A 15,788-nucleotide genomic window follows, 5' to 3' on the forward strand; every position below is an offset into this window, starting at 1 on the left:
CACCTCACCAGGCTTATTTAATTAACTCCCTTGAATCAGTCCAAAATCGTGCTGCGCGTTTCATCTCCAGAAACTATGACCGTCACTCAAGCGTCACAAACATTAAATCATCGCTCTCTCTTTGTACCTTGCAATCACGAAGATTAATTGCCCTAATCTGCTTATTTCACAAGATAGTCTATAGCACTAATCTTTCGACTCTCCCTCTTGCCCAACCTCACCGCACCTCGCGCCGTTTAAACAACCATCTCAGCTTCAAACGCCTTTCAGGTAAAACCGTTGCATTCAATTCATCCGCTTTGCCGCAGGCTATTGTTCACTGGAATGGTCTTCCGGAACACATCGTCAATATTCGTGATCCAGCTTCTTTTAGGACCGAAATAACAGCCATTTTTTCTAATTACTGACGCGTCAATAACTATTGTATAATGATGTTCTTACTGTTTAATGAGTACTAACAGTCAATCAGCATTATATAATCGTGTCATTCATGCTCCTGTTATTACCCCTATTTATGTAATCCCCCCCTCACACAATACTCCATGCTTGGAGCCTGTGAGGCAACGTGAATAAATAAATAAATAAATCCTACGATAACACTGATTTATTGACCTTGCTCAAAACAAATGAAATGTCGCCACTAAACCGTGATTCACGAGGAAAAAAGGCTCTCAGTCCACGATCGAGTCCTCATCTTCAGCAGAAAATCCAGGAAAAGGTTTAGGCAGTGAGAAGATAGCTTTCCCCTTTTGGAAATGAATTACAGTCTTGCTGTCCGAGATACCATTGGTAGTAATGATTAGGTGATCTTCATAATTTTTTTTTCAAAAATATAATCCCAACTATAGATCATATACAGGCAGTGACTACTTGCTGGAAGTTATGAAAAAAAAAGAATCAAGAAGTATGCGTGGAATGTCTGCCTCGTCGGGTTCCGAGAAAGCCCGCGGTGTCCATCAAAAGCGTCACATAATAGAAATTATTAGTGACTTCGAGACCTAGATTTTTTTTCAGCACGTGTTTTATTTATGCTGCAAACATTTCTAAGTTTCACACACTGCTCTTGGAGGCTGGTAAAGCAAACAGAGCAGTTTAAAAAAAATTATAGTTGACTACACATTAAATGCTATCATAGTTTGAAATGCTTTCGAATCCAACACGTTCCACTTCACTTTTTCTTCTATTATTGCCATGCCACAACGTCGTACTTTGCAGTCACTCCTGATTATTTTGTGCGAAGGCGGAATTTTTTAGATACCCTTATCATTGACGCAACCCATATACCAGTTAAGGTAGGATGTGGTGGCCGCAAAGGAAGAGAGTGTCTTCAAAGTCACTCGAGCTATTGGCAACACTTCGTGCATTGCAGAAGATAATTCGGCCTTTCTTACTTTCGGGTCACTGGGACGTCGGTGCACATTTGGATATTTAGAGCTGGATGGCTGGTGAATTTACTCCGTCCCATACGTATATGCCATTTTCCGCACGTAGCCGGTTACAGTGGAGAAAGCCTTGTCCTCCCTGATCTTTAAATACTATAAATACCATCGGCGGTGGCCAAGTGGTTGAGCATCCGCCTCGCATGCGGGGGTGCGGGGTGCGATCCCCACTGGCGCCGGGTACCCACCGTTGATACAATGAGTACAAGGTTTCTTTGTCTGGTGGTCGGCTTATTTAGGATGAAATTCTTAGGAAATGGGTTTTTGACCCCACCTTGAGAAGTAAAAAATACCTTGTGTCATGGCGCTCTTTAACCTAAGATGCCCTTGCGCCTTAAAAATTCATCATCATCATCATAAATACCATCGGTAATCTCCGGGGAGGGGGGGGGCTGAGCTTTTTGCATTTCACTTTTTGCATTCTTGGTAAGTATTATTTTTTATGCTGCATTTCCTGCCACAAAGGAAATCAATTTTTTATTAGCATCACATTTCATATTCATTTATATTTGATTCCGATTCTTGATATTGCGTAAGTGCCCTGTGTTGTTCTTTGTGTTTCAGGGTGATAATAAATATTCTGTTTAGGCTTCCGTGGTCTTTTCATTTAAATATCCTCGTCGGTATATAAGTGTCTGTTTATTTCTGCACATGCATCAAAATATGTCTAATTTGATTGGAGTAATGAGTGATCTCAGACACCTGAGATTCTTATTGAGTCTGCTCTAGACTCCGTGTTTCACCATACCAGCTATTTAGCCCTCAATTTCTTTTTAACTGGTTCTTCATGGTTAACTTTGGGCGCACAGATTCTGTTGCTGTCCAAAAGGAAGAGTTTCGGAAAGACGGTACTAAAAAAAGCGCTGACCTACTTTTGTGTAAGTGAATCGCGCGCATCCGTCTTTAATGCCTTCGCGGATAGCGCAGTTTCAGGTAGCGTCGGTGGTATAGTGGTTAGCATAGCTGCCTTCCAAGCAGTTGACCTGGGTTCGATTCCCGGCCGACGCAACTTTATTTTTTTTTAAAGAAAGGTAGGTTGATTCTGGCATGGTCGTCAAGTTTCCCTGACAAGCGTAAGATGTCCGTTAGGAGCAGGTGACATACGGTCGACTTCGCAGCCGCGTCCTTCTTCGCCTCTGCAAGTGCACAGTGTTCCTCGAAATTCACGCATGGGTTCAAAATGCGCAACGGGAAGTAGCCACGCAAAATCTATGCTCGTCCGGGCGTCGGTGACATAGTGCAGTAAGGAAAAAAGAGCGTGGCTAGCATAGCTGTATTCCAAGCAATTAAACCGTGTTCGATTCCTGACCGACACACTATATTTTTCTTGCCCTCCTGTCCTTCGTATACACGCAGCAACTATTTTACGCTTGTAGTTGGTTCGTGGTTTTAGATTTCTTTTCAAGAGGAATCATCGATACCGTGCGGGGTATTTTCTGATTTGGCACTAAGGGCCCTAAAAACAGGAATAAGATTTTTAACTGCTTGTCGTCGCGCGTTCTTTCACAGTTTGTTATTTGAAAGCAAATCACTGCAATGACTGCAACCTTCGCTAGCGCACCATGCAAACATTTCCGAGGAAACTGCTAAATATTAAGGCGAAAGCCTTTAATGGCTCATGCTAGCGCCTGTCCATCCGTACTTCCGTCCGTTGCTCTCTTCAACTCGATAAGCAAAAAAATCTCTGTACACGCTTGGATTCGAACCACCATCCTTGCTCACCGCAGCCGATCGTTCCAACGACTATGCTCCTTCCTGCCAACGCATATGCAGCTCTCCTTGTCGAGGACGCTGGACAGTGTTTGCAGAAAGGCGTCGAATCAGACGGATGCCTCCCACACGTCCTCCATTGTCTCCAGCGTTAAAGATTTACAAATAATCGTGTACTTAATTAAAACCTTAACCACACATCAGTGAGACAAGAAGCAACACAGCACTAAATGAATTCAACTCGCCGCACTTTGGGTCATCATAGTGCCCCCCTGAATTTTTTGGAGCCACTAGATACAATAGTACATAATTCCTCCCCATGGCCATTTGCGTGTACGAAGAGCAATACGGTACTCTAAAAATAGCAGAACTCATTTAGCGGCGTATTTCTTTGATCATGATATATTTGCATTTTATTACAGCAAGCGCCTGATCACGCCCGTCGTGGCAGCGGCGTCCCAGCAGTGCTCGTGAAGGGCTTATCCTTTGTAATGTAAATTCCAGCCCGCAAGAGACAACCTTGTGGCTCTTTGTGCCAGCGTTGCGAAACTCCTGCGATTTCTCGCGCTTAATTGTCACATTTTGTGACACATATAGCTTATATTTTTTGAAATGATAAAATACTGGCAGGATATTGAAATGATTCTGTTGCAGCTCTATTTTTTCTTGTCTTCGGCTTTGGGCCGATGCACCCCTTGTGAGTGATATCGTCCGGCTGTTTTTCAGCGCGCCAGGTGGAGGAGTGAAATTAAATCTAGTGAGCGTAATATTTTGTTTATAAAGCACACATATCTGATAAGTAACTTCTGAAGAGAACAAACGGGAATGCCTAGCAACATGCTCTCTTCCAGCGCCATTGTGGTTGACAGCGCTTAGACACACGGATCGGGGACAGCGACAGGAAATTCGACGGCACAGGTCCTGGACTTCAACTTTATTCCGGATCCTCCGCAACACTGCATATATACCCAAAACACACGCGGGGAATTTTGTGCACTCGTGGCAACGAGAAGAGATGTGACAGGTAGTGGTAAAGCAACAAAGGCTATAAACACAAAAACTATGGAAACAACAGAGAGATATAAAACCAGATCAAGGTAACCAAGTCATTAAAAAGTGTCAACACGGGAAATAGTGGTTCGGTTTGGCCAAAAGAATTTTCAAGAACTGGTCCGATAACATGAAACAAGAGCATACACACAAGCACACAACAAGCGTAGTGAAAAAATGAAGAAAGGCGTAGTCGCAAGAAACAAACGCGCAATGAAAAAAAAAATGGTGATCAGGTAAGCAAACGAAAATCAAGCAAAAATGGTGAAGGTAACAATTGCCACTGCTGAACGCGGAAAATGGAATGCGGAAAGTATGTAAAATGATAAAAAGGGAGAAAAAATGCTTCTGAGCAACAGAGGTGAAGCCAACAATTAACACGGCTTAAGGTAGAAGATGAGGCGCAGTAAAACCGAAAGAGAAAGATAAAAAATTAACAAATAATATTCAACAAAAAGTATAACGGTTAAAAGCAAATGAGCAGAAAAATTAACGCAATATAAGGGAAGTTCGAGGAAAAAGCAAAGCATGCAACACCTTCGTAAACCAGTGGCTGAGTGGTTACGGCGCTCGGCTGCCGGCCCGAAAGACGCGGGTTCGATCCCGGCCGCGGCGGTCGAATTTCGATGGAGGTGAAATTCTAGAGGCCCGTGTACTGTGCGATGTCAGTGCACGTTAAAGAACCCCAGGTGGTCGAAATTTCCGGAGCCCTTCACTACGGCGTCTCTCATAGCCTGAGTCGCTTTGGGACGTTAAACCCCCGTAAACCATAAACCAACCTTCGTAAACCCAGGGCTTGGTCAAACAGATTCAGAAAGAAAGGTAATCTCTTTTTCCGAGAGTGAAACCGAGGTTTTGCTTACGCGTTCACCCTGTAGACTCAAAATCTCGCTGGCTCCCACTATTTCACGTGTCAGCTTGTTCCGGTGCCTTTTTAGAACAGTGGCTTTTTCGAACATTGGATGGCACGGCATTTTTGGGTGACAGCTTCGGCAGTGGAATGGCAGATTCTTGAGAGATATACCTGATAAGTAATTCTTATGTTCCCTCAGCGTTTCATTGATGCGTCGGCCTCTTTGGCCGATGTATACCTTGCGGCAAGACAAAGGGATTAAGTAAACAACCCCTGGCGCGCATTCCTTTAAGGGATTTCTGTGCCGCGTGGCGCAGCCTCTGTTTCTTTTTCTTTATGATCGGACAGAACTGCGATAGGCGCTGTGGAGCAGAGAAGACCACTTCCCGTGCTTTCTCTCCCATTTTCTTAAGGTTGTGTGAAATTTGGCGCACGTTAGGAATAACAGCCACATTTTTATTCACAAATGAAAATTGGGTCACTGACCAAGTCGAAAGATGAAAAATGACGTTTCGGGTCCCATACGGGGCCCTTGTTCACAATGAGGCTGTCACAGAAGAAGGAATGGTTATATACGCTTCAGAATCTTCTGCAATCTTTTCACGTAGATAGGATGTAGCGTGCCCTGATTCTTGTTTAGCGTGTTGGCCGTTGTCTGGATGATTAGGGATTCTAGATTAAGTCTTGCAGATAGGTTTCTTTCCGTCGCCTAGATTTTCACCTCATCCCAGCCAATCTCGTGGCCGGTGGAGAGCACGTGCTCTGCAACTGCATTTTTTGCTGCGCGCTTGTTTCTGACGTCGCCCTGGTGCTCCTTCATGCGCCGCTGGAAGTTCCCGGTTTCCCCAATGTAGACGGAGGGGCAGTCGCTGCAAGGGATCCTATAAACAACGCCAGGGAACTTGGCACGTGGTAGCGGGTCCTTCACGTTGACCACATCGGCTCGCCCTGACCAGACGGTGTTCCGTCGAACCTTGGACTATGTAGATATTCGCCATCAATTTGGTCAACAAGCTGTCACAGGAATAAGGCGCTTCATAAGCCTCTCTGCACGCCTAGCAGCCTTCAGCACCCACTTGCGCTTCAGCCTGGAGTGCAAATCGAACAACGTGACCCCAAGATCACTGAAGCTTCGTCGACCTGTGAACACCGCCTTTGGACGCCACGTCGTGACGAAGGCAGAGCGACAGCTTGTACAAGCCCGCATCGATGAATGTAAGTGCACCTTGAAGCGCCTACAACAGGAGGCTTTCTTTGCGAAGCGGCAACTAGAGTTCCGCATGCCAGAAATCTACGCGGAGGTACAACTAGCTGCGAACCAAGAAGCGAGGCGCACAACAGAAAAGCACGAAGTTTCGCAAAGAAGCAAACTATGCACTTTGCTGGGGGAAAAAAAGGAACGAGTCTAGAGGACCAGTCTTCAAGGTTAAAAACTTGTCGTCGTACACCATGAGTGCCACCGAAGAAATGGTGCTAAGCCGAGGCTTGAATTTCAATCAGGGGAAGCCGCCGGATACGCGGAAGATGATTTGCGCTGTGGAAAGAGCCATTAGTCTTCTTGATAAAGACGTACAAGAAGATGTCAGAATGAATGTGATCGGTGTTCTTAAAGGAATGCGGAAACAGCACCATGAGCACATTCTTTCCGAAGGTGAACGGAAGGCCCTCGAGTCGCTGAGAAAGAAGGAAGATATTGCAATTCTGCCTGCAGACAAAGGAAATGTGACTGTTGTGCTTGACCGGTCTGCGTACCACTCAAAAATGTCAGAGATGCTCGAGTACGCGACAACCTACTGCAAGCTCAGTAAGGACCCTACGTCCAAAATACAGTCCCGCTTGCAAGTGATCCTGTCTGACATATTCAGTGGTCTTCCGCCTTCTCAAAGAAAACTGTACTACAGGCTTCTTTGCACTAACGGATCCGCTCCGGCAATATATGGCTTGCCGAAAATTCACAAAAGTGGTACTCCGCTAAGGCCAATCGTGGATTTCACCAGGTCGCCTCTTTTCCGTCTATCCGGTAACCTGCACAAAGTGTTGGCTCCGTTGGTGGGACAAACAGCGACGCACATCAAGAATTCGCAAGACTTTATTGAAAAAGTCAAGGATGTCGTCCTCGAAGAAAGCGATGTGCTCGTGTCCTTTGATGTATGTTCCCTGTTCACAAGTGTCCCGGTCGATCTTGCTGTGGAAACCTGCAAGGAGCTCATAAAAAGCGACCCCTCATTTCCCGATCGCACGCCGTTGAACGTCAGCGAGATCAGCGAATTGCTTCATTTCTGCTTAGCCAATACGTATTTTTCTTACAACGGCACAGTGTACAAGCAGATCTTCGGAACCGCAATGGGAGCGTCCATTTCAGTCACGGCTGCCAACCTGACAATGGAGTCTATTGAACAGAAAGCCCTGAACTCGTCCACACATCGTCCAAAGGTGTTTCTGAGGTATGTTGATGACTGCTTTTGCATTTTAAACAAGCAGCACATTCACAGCTTCCTTGAACACTTGAATGCCGTAGAGCCATCCATAAATTTCACTTTGGAAGAGGAAGCGAACGACATGATCCCGTTCTTGGATGTGCTCGTCAAACGTGATGCGCATCGGTTAGCCTTCAGCGTCTTCCGAAAAGCAACGCACACGGGGAGATACCTGGATTTTGATTCCGCTCATCCTACGGCTCACAAGCGTTCAGTGGTTGCGTCACTTGTCAACCGTGCTAAAAACATCTGTTCCGACCCGGTCAGCCTTGGCAACGAGATGAAGCTTATACAGCACGATCTTGAGCGAAACGGCTACCCTAGAAATTTTACCAGCAAAGTCAGCAAGAAAGCCACCTACACACGAGGAGCACAACAGCTGACAAAAAAGATAAAACGTGCTGCGATTCCCTACGTGCGTCAGATCAGCGAGGCCCTTTCTAGGATTTTCCGTAAACACGAAGTGCACATTGCACACGTGCCAACTAGCAAACTGCGAGCCGATGTGGTCAACGTGAAGGACCCGCTACCACGTGCCAAGTTCCCTGGCGTTGTTTATAGGATCCCTTGCAGCGACTGCCCCTCTGTCTACATTGGGGAAACCGGGAACTTCCAGCGGCGCATGAAGGAGCACCAGGGCGACGTCAGAAACAAGCGCGCAGCAAAAAATGCAGTTGCAGAGCACGTGCTGTCCACTGGCCACGAAATTGGCTGGGATGAGGTGGAAATCTTGGCGACGGAAAGAAACCTATCTGCAAGACTTCATCTAGAATCCCTAATCATCCAGACAACGGCCAACACGCTAAACAAGAATCAGGGCACGCTACATCCTATCTACGTGAATAGATTGCAGAAGATTCTGAAGCGTATATAACCATTGCTTCTTCTGTGACAGCCTCATTGTGAACAAGGGCCCCGTATGGGACCCGAAACGTCATTTTTTATCTTTCGACTTGGTCAGTGACCCAATTTTCATTTGTGAATAAATCATGCTTCGCCCTGACCAGACGGTGTTCCGTCGAACCTTGGACTAAGCCACATTTTTATATTGCTTGCGCACTTCAGCCGGTGGGAAAGCGGTCGTTTTTCCGGTTCCTGTCCCCTGTCTTTGTGCCTAAGCGCTGTCATCAACAGTTGGTCAGCACAAACCAGCCCGACCGCCTGTCCTATTCATCCAGTGCATCGTCGTTGTCAAGCTCATGCCGCTTCACATCCCCCGCTCTAAGACACTCTGACGGCTGGCTCAAGTTCCGCCCGAAGCGTATGAGGACTGGACTACTGGCAGAGCCGGTTCCCACTCGCGGGGCCACTGACCTACTTCTCCCTGCACAGCTGCCTTCGCATCCGCCAACAGGTGCCGGGAACAGCACCTGGAAGGCCGGCGTCAATTGAAAGTGATGACGGTACCCCATTTGATTTGATCATGCTAATAGCCCTACACAGTATTTGGAAATGCAGAATGGCAGTAAGGCACGCCGATGTCGATGCAAGACCGGCACGTCAATATTTCAAAGAAAGCATAAGAAACTTTGTTCAGGAGAAAAAGATGCTGGAATGTAGTCCAGAGTGGCTATCACGTGTTGAGTTATTATTGGCGATGAAGGAATTTTAGCACGAGCGTGACCGCACAAGCTGGGCGGCCGTTGTTTTAACAAAGATGATTGTGTTTTAGTGCTTATGTATGAATATGTGTTTTCTTTTCATGTGGGTCAAAACACCGGCAATAAAGAAAAAAAAAGCGTCGGTGGTATAGTGGTTAGCATAGCTGCCTTCCAAGCAGTTGACCCGGGTTCGATTCCCGGCCAACGCATGTTTTATTTTGACTTTTTTTCTTCTGGTAGGAATCGAATCATATTCGCGTATTACTGACATATATGTAAGCTGTGATATTGTCGGCACACTCTGTGGAAAAATGCTGACATTGATTTTTTTTTTCCTTTAAGATTCTCAGATGGATGATGGGCTAATGTATTTTCAAGCTATTTCCAGCATCGGCTTAATAAATAAATGGGCTCACACTTGCAAGAAACCAGTCAGCCTCCCAGTGTAATGAGTTTTTTTCGAGTGAAGCGCTAAAAAGAACACAGAGGAAATGTGGCACAACCTAAGACAACATTTCTAGGAAGAAATTTATTAAGACGTCCGCATCTCATAAATTTATCACATGAGCATCCGACACAAGATGAAGTATACGTTCACGACCAAGAGCAAGCTCAGGCATTGTGGCCGGGACAGGTGCGATACCAGAATTCTGCATTCGCACATTCTGAATATTTGACCTGGCGGACCCTCGGTGCACACTACTGTATAACTTTTAACCAATTGCGGTGTGATTTGCGCAGGTGATACTGTTATCTTTTAGCTCGTGTGCCATCGGATAAGCAGCGGCAGAACTTCTGGAAGGATTTCTTTGAAAAATTCGGCAGAGTCTGTCTATAAAACTCAGAACACGCAATTTTCAATTCAAGAATCAACCGTTCATTAAGTGCGGCTAATGCTAAGCTTCCGGATGCCCTCGACCTTCATGATGTTCGCCGCTTTAAAAGGATTATTTGCGGAATTTAAATTTAAATATCGGAATTTAAATTTTCAACGTAGCAAAGCTAAATTCTCGGCTACTCGCCGTTTATATATATGAAAGCTCCTCCGTCCCTTATTACCCTCTCTCTCTCTCTTATTACCCTATATATCCCTGCTTTAAAGGATAAGTTAAGGGACATTAAAAATCAATTCTTAGGCTGAAGGAATGCCTGTCTTGAATATTGTTAGATAATACTTCCATTTACACGTGTGAAAACATTTCATCGCGCTGTGTGCCAATTTATTGTCACCTATGATTTCATCATCACTTGAACTTAAGAAAAAAACCTCATTCAGATTTGGCGAGCTATAAGCTTGCCCTTCTTTAGCTCCATCAGAGCTTTAGTCGTGTCACGTGTCATTCATTCATCCCAAATGTTAATTGTTGAATGGGAAGCACAGACTACTCTCTTTTATACTCGATCCAACACATTCAGAACCTGGATATTAGAGTCATTACTACACGACCATAGGTGTTTATTGCACCGCTAATCCAATCATTTTTTTACCTAAATACAATTAGGCTATCCTGCCTTTTTAGTTTACTAGGATGCCTACTTTCGTTGAATCTATCGACCATGATTCCCTGCACAATACTAACCAGAGTAAGTTCGCAGTTTCGTCCGTATTTTTCGCTGCTTCGCGTTTGCTACTAGTTGCCAAGAAATTTCGAGGTCTCTCTCACGAACTTGTTTCTCTTGCACATTCAAGTGCTTAGTTCAATGTAACCTATATCACTGTCTATGTTTTAGTTAAGTGTACAAAGTTCACTTTTTAAGAAATAAAATACACGCAGGTTTATATTCCGCGAAACTTTTGCTGTCCAGCACGCCCCCCCCCCCCCCCCCCCCCCCCCCCCTTCCCCGGAGTCGGCGCCTTTGGCTCGAGCGCAGCGAGCGGCAGGGTGGATCCAGCGCCGTTAACCCCCGCCTCGACACTGCATCTCTCTCCGCAGTGCGCACCCCGCGCAAGCGACAATCAGATTGTTCTCATTATGCAATGTTGCGGGTCTGTCTCATAGCATAGCACAGGAAATACTTTCTCTACGTCGGCGTGCTACGGCGCCACTCGTCGCTTGCCGCCGTAGGCCCCTTCACGTTCGCGTGCGTTTTTGTGTACACGGATCTCCGCCTTGACTGTTCCCATGCTAACATTTCTGATAAACCATTTACTTCACCCATAGCTACTGCGCAGCGTGATGCGCAGGTAAAAATTTCAAAATTAAAAACTACTGACACAAGCGACATCCGCAGTTCGATTCGGAGCCGTATGCTCTTGAAAATTTATATAACTGCCCTTTGTGAATGAATTTCATTTACCTGTTTTAATAAAGATTTTTTTTTAGAATCGTAAACTGCTCCGCATATTTCACTTTTTGCATTCTTGGTAAGTATTATTTTTTATGCTGCATTTCCTGCAACTAAGGAAATCAGTTTTTTATTAGCATCACATTTCATATTCATTTATATTTGATTCTGATACTTGATATTGTGTAAGTGCCCTGTGTTGTTCTTGTGTTTTAGGGTGATAAATATTCTATTTAGGCTTCCGTGGTCTTTTCATTTTAATATCCTCGTCGGTATATAAGTGTCTGTTTATTTCAGCACATGCATCAAAATATGTCTAATTTGATTGGAGTAATGAGTGATCTCAGACACCTGAGATTCTTATTGAGTCTGCTCTAGACTCCGTGTTTCACCATACCAGCTATTTAGCCCTCAATTTCTTTTTCAACTGGTTCTTCCCGCGTCATGACTCAACTCTGGACGCACAGGTTCTGTTGCTGTCCAACAGGAAGAGTTTCGGAAAGACGGTCCTAAGAAAAGCGCTGACCTACTTTTGTGTAAGTGAATCGGGCGCATCCGTTTTTAATGCCTCCGCTGATCGCGCAGCTTCAACCAGCGTCGGTGGTATAGTGGTTAGCATAGCTGCCTTCCAAGCAGTTGACCCGGGTGCGATTCCCGGCCGACCGCAACTTACTTTTTTTTAAAAAAAGAAGGTAGGTTGATTCGGCATGGCAGTGAACTTTTCCTGACAAGCGTAGGCTGTCCGTTAGGAGCAGGTGAAATACTGTCGACTTCGCAGCCGCGTCCTTCTTCGCCTCTGGAAGTGCACAGTGTTCCTTGACATTCACGCATGGGTTCAAAATGCGCAACAGGAAGTAGCCACGCAAAATCCATCCTCGACCGGGCGTCGGTGACATGTTGCCGTTGCCGTAAGGAGAAAAGAGAGTGGTTAGCATAGCTTATAATAATCTGCACATCTCCAACCAAAAATGTTAACTTTAACCCAACGTTTCGAAGCCGACTCGGCTCCTTCATCAGGGGTGACTGAGGGCAGTAGCTAGCGTCTTTTAAGTATGGTGGGGAGGGGGGGGGGGGGGGGGGGGGGGGTTAAAACATAGCTGTATTCCAATCAATTAAACCGGGTTCGATTCGTGACCGACACACTCTACTGTTCTTTCTTGCCTTCGTGTCCTTTGTACACACGTATCAACTATTTTACGCTTGTAATTGGTTCGTGGTTTTAGATTTCTTTTCAGGAGTAATCATCGATACGGTGAGGGGCACTTTGTGATTTGGCACTAAGGGCCCTAAAAGCAGGGGTAGGAATTTTAACTGCTTGTCATCGTGCGTACTTTCACAGTTTATTTGAAAGCGAATCACTTTAACGGCTGCAACCTGGAGCCACTGGAGCCACTAGTTAGCATAGTGCATAATCCTTCCCCGTCGCCATTTGCGCGCACGAGGATCAATAAGGTATACGCTTAAAATAGCACAAGGCATTTAGCTGCGCATTCCATTGATCATGATATATTTGCATTTTATTATAGCAAGAGGCTCGTCACGCTCCACGTGGCGGGACCCCGGCAGTCCTAGTAAAGGACTTGCCCGCTATAATGCGAATTCCAGCCAGCGAAAGGCAACCGTGTGACTCTTTCTGCCCTATTACCTGTGTATTCTACGGCCAAGCAAAGTTACCGTCTCCCTATTCGGCTTGGTGCATTTTATAACCGGGATTCTACTCCTGACTGTTAGTACTTTTGAAAATATATGATAAAAGGTAAGAGAAGTACACGTGCGACGTAGGCTTAGAAACGTGCCTCAGCTGGTTACTGCTTTGCTTTCAACGTCATGCACTTATTCCCGGTGCTACAATATTTCGCCACGTACCTCTGCGTCCTTCATAAACTCAGTTACCTACTGCAAACTCTTTTATTATTGATTTAAATGCAGTCAATTTCCGGCTTCACACTAATGTACAGCGACCCCTAATGGGCAATCATTTGCACTGAGATATCGATACGCTCAGTAATCACATTCAAGGTCGAAGCAGAAATCCCAATCTTTCTTACAGATCAGTGCTAGATAGGTTATATTAGAGAACTTTTAAACGCGGCGGCGAATGCCGGTCAATATAGGCCGTTAAGCGAACGGCGCTGACCGGTTCTCATGATGTATTTCGTAAATCTCAGAGCATGAAATTCCACATAATTCCAAGCTGCCTTCGTGATATGCGTTATTTATTTTTAGTTTTTATTTGCGAATACTGCACGCCCTTCTCGGGCCAATGCAGGAGTGGATACACGGTAGAAAAAAATGACAATGGTGGATTGAACATGGGAGACAGGTATATGAAAAAATAAATACACCATACCATTTCATCATTACAGAAACGTCATTGTGGGAATGATGTCAGATCAAGGTGATTAACATGTTGTAAGAAATATTCGATTGTGTTGCAGTTCACAGCAGTAGATGGTAGTTATTCCAGTAATGGATAGCTGAAGGAAACAAGGAATAGTTGTGAACATTAATGTGGCTTACGGGTTGACCAAGTGCTTTCATATTGTTAGTCCTTGAGGAGTGGAGGAATGGTTCCTGAAGGTATGTTTTTTCGCTTATGTTGAAGTGTCCTTGGTAAGGTAGGTACAAGAACTTCAGTCTTGATACTACTCTACGCTGAGCTGGGCTGTGTAGATCTGCTTTCTTTAGTAGGTTAGAGAGGCTGGAGTGCCTGCAATTGTTCGAGTATACGAAGCGTGCTGTAATGTTCTGAATTCGTTCTAATCTGCATATTAAAGGGAAGCTGAAACGGTTTTCAAATCGCATGAAACGCTGTGGTTTGGAAGAAAGGACCTTGAAAATCATGTGTGTAAATTTTTTCCCGATTCTATCTTAAACAGAGGAGCTGCAATCGCTTGTTAAAAACCCGGCGCCGGCACGCCCTCGTCGCTTCCGGAAGCGCCGGGTGGGGGGACGGCAGAGACGGAGAACTGGCGGAAGTGACGCCATTCACGGAGAGTCGGACGGCCGGCCGGCTGCGCTTGCTTCGCTGCGGCCTGCGCCTTGGCGAACCACCGATCAACGTAATCTTCTGCCAGTGCCGTTTACTTTCTCTCGTTCGGGCATTCCGTGTAGTGCTTGAAGCCTGTGTATTAACCAGTTTTCGCATGGTACTTCTTTCGAACAGCGCTCAGCACACGGCTTGGCAGAATCCGTCGGTGGTTCTCCCCCAGACTCTTCCACGTTAACCAGACAATCTGGTTGTACGCAAAATGCCGAAACTGCCGGCACAAAATATGTGCAGCAACATTTCTCTTTTCGTTACATTACTTTCTTACCTGTTTGTAAACTCTTTGCCTTTTTGCAGCTGGTTCACATCCATGCTGAGCTAAAGCCACTTCCAGCAATGCTTTACTGAGACACACAGCCTTGAACTTTTTTGAGCCCGTTACGCCCTCTCTGCCTTTTCGGTTTTTCCTGATTGCTTGAACCTGGTGGCAGCACAAGCAATTCTTTTATTCTTTCATCAGCGCGCAGCACATGCAGCCGCACCTAACTGAACAAAAAACCGATTATATCAGCCTAGTATACTTGAGCAAAGCAAACATTTGCATTCATGAGCGCTTGGTCATGGCTGACGATCGACAATGGGGCCAGAATTCATACAAATTTTTCCTTGAGTAAGAACGGCTAAGTGGTCGAGCAGCGGTACGCATATATCTGCCACAAGCCATTCTGCCGGTTATCTCGATACGCAACAGCAGCAACTATATCTCGCAGCACACTAGTTTTGATGAGCAGCACTGCGAGCTCCGAAACGCAGCCATAATTATTTTCAAAAGCGTGTTCAGCATGAGAAAAAAACAACGCACGGGGGTAAGTGCAAAAGTTTTATGGTTGAACTGTAGCCCGAACATGCGACAGAAGGAAAGCGCACACGGGAGCTTCCTCCCCGTCGCCTCGTCTCTTCGCGCTGTAGTACAGCAGTGCATCCACTCCAACTCATGCAGTTTTGCATTCTTTTGTAGTTCTAAAAGGCCTTCGGGGGTAATTAGGCAAGTAACCATAAATAAATGAACAAACAAATGCTTTACCTCGCGCGACTCGTGTAAGCGTGTCGGTGATCTGATTTAGATCATGTTTACAGGCGTTACAAGAATTTGATGGCCAGGCTTTTATGCAGCAACAGTACACAGAAACGTTTCGGCGCAATTTACTTTTTTTTACTGCCACTTGCACCTACACAAACCCTACACCTACACTTACACCTACACACGCATGCACATATGCAAAACATACGTATCAGTCGAGATTTGGTTTTCGTGTTACCCTGGTAGGACGTGAAAGGCCCATACTGGGTTAACGAAGTTTCCGGCTTGCAGGCGCCGCCATG

General features: G+C 45.5%; 3 non-coding genes across 3 annotated transcripts; all 3 read left to right on the plus strand.

Annotated features, from left to right (window-relative positions):
* Positions 1 to 2,375: 2,375 nt before the first annotated feature.
* TRNAG-UCC (transfer RNA glycine (anticodon UCC)) lies at positions 2,376 to 2,447 on the plus strand. The gene has a single exon. It is a non-coding gene; the product is annotated as a tRNA-Gly (tRNA).
* Positions 2,448 to 9,267: 6,820 nt separating this feature from the next.
* Positions 9,268 to 9,339, plus strand: TRNAG-UCC (transfer RNA glycine (anticodon UCC)). Its single transcript has one exon. It is a non-coding gene; the product is annotated as a tRNA-Gly (tRNA).
* Positions 9,340 to 12,010: 2,671 nt separating this feature from the next.
* Positions 12,011 to 12,083, plus strand: TRNAG-UCC (transfer RNA glycine (anticodon UCC)). The gene has a single exon. It is a non-coding gene; the product is annotated as a tRNA-Gly (tRNA).
* The last annotated feature ends 3,705 nt before the right edge of the window (positions 12,084 to 15,788 follow it).

Source organism: Amblyomma americanum, chromosome 9 (genome assembly GCF_052857255.1).
Source record: "Amblyomma americanum isolate KBUSLIRL-KWMA chromosome 9, ASM5285725v1, whole genome shotgun sequence".
NCBI lineage: Eukaryota > Metazoa > Arthropoda > Arachnida > Ixodida > Ixodidae > Amblyomma > Amblyomma americanum.